The sequence below is a fragment of the Octodon degus genome, unplaced genomic scaffold (assembly GCF_000260255.1).
Source record: "Octodon degus isolate 3935 unplaced genomic scaffold, OctDeg1.0 scaffold00072, whole genome shotgun sequence".
Classification (NCBI taxonomy): domain Eukaryota; kingdom Metazoa; phylum Chordata; class Mammalia; order Rodentia; family Octodontidae; genus Octodon; species Octodon degus.
In genome coordinates this window covers 11,559,001-11,560,506 of record NW_004524648.1, presented here as the reverse complement: position 1 = coordinate 11,560,506, position 1,506 = coordinate 11,559,001, and positions in this window count along the sequence as shown.

The following is a 1,506-nucleotide window of genomic DNA, read 5'->3' as shown; positions in this document are numbered from 1 at the left end:
TACTATGAAGAGACACAATAGACAGCTCCTTGGAGTGTCCAGATCTTTATGTGGTCTGCACATCCTAGAGGCCCTGAAAAGTTCCACATTCAAGGTCCTAGAAATCATCTGACATTGTCCAAATATCTTATAATGCATGCATCCCACTTATTTCCCGTTAGGGTTTTTGTCTAGTTGTCCCCCCCAAAAAAAAGTCTCATGCAATCATTGGGGCAGGCATCTAGAGTTTCTGGTTAATTATTGATCCCATGCTGGGATTGCGTCTGTGAGTGCTATACTTGCTATGGGGCAGATAATCTGCATACCATATAAGGAATGAAGGGTGGCTTGCTTGCTGCCACAATTGCTGCTCCTCCCTTTGATCTTCACAGTTTTCCACCACCATACACAGCTGCCTTCTGCCATGCACCACTCTTCCTTGGAGCCAGCTGAGTAAAGACTGAAACCTCCACTAACTATGAGCTAAATAAACCTTTCCTTCTTTAATTTTGGGTGTTGTGTATTCTGTCCCAGCAATGAAAAAAAAGTAACCGAGACAGAATTTGGTACCAGGAGTGGCGCCATTGTTGTGACTATACCTGACCATGTTGTTCAAGAGTCTTTGGTAATGGCTTGTGGGAAGACAGAGAAAAGATTTTGAGATGTCACCTGAAAGAGAAACACTGGTATGCCTTCAATTGTTCTGTATGGGAGATTCTAATCAGAGCTCAGAAGACCAGAAGGCTGACAGCTTATGATTAATTCATTCTCTGATATGGGATTATGGGTGTGAATGTTACACCTGCCTTGGGGTGAGTAATCTGTATACAATATGAGGAAGGGAGAGAAGCTTACTAACTGCTGCAGTTGCTGCAGCTAAGGCTCCTCCCTTTGCTTTTTACTATTTTCTGCTGCCATGAGTAGTTGCCCTCTACCTGTATCAGCCTGCCTTGGAGCCAGCTGAGCATGGACTGAAATCTCCACTAACTGTGAGCTTTCTTAATTTGGTGTTGGATATTTTGTTCCAAACACTAGAAAAAAATCATTGAGACATTTCTGCAGCCATTTTTTCCTCACCCTGTCTCCTCTCTCAGCTGTGCCTCTCTAATTCCAGCACTCTGAGTATGAATCAGGACTATGGCCAGTTTCAACTCATCTGGGAGGTTTAGCAAGCTACTATCTCAAGAATAAAAAAAAAACAGATTTTGGAAAGGCTCAATCCTATACCAAGTACCCTGAGTTCTATCCCCAGTACACCCAAATTTAGCAAAATGTAAGACAAGTTCCTCAAAGCCAAAGTGTGATCTCATATTTCTGGTATCCATTCACATCTGAATGCAAATTGTTCTGAAGCACAAGCCCTCTGAGAAAAAGCACAGAGAACACCAAAGAAAAAAGATGATGACAATAGGCTATTGTCAATCTAAAGTCAATCTGCTAGAGCACCTGCTTAGAATGCCTGTGGCCTTTGGGTTCTGTCCCAGGGAGAGGGGGAGAGAGAGAGAGAGAGAGAGAGAGAGAGAGAGA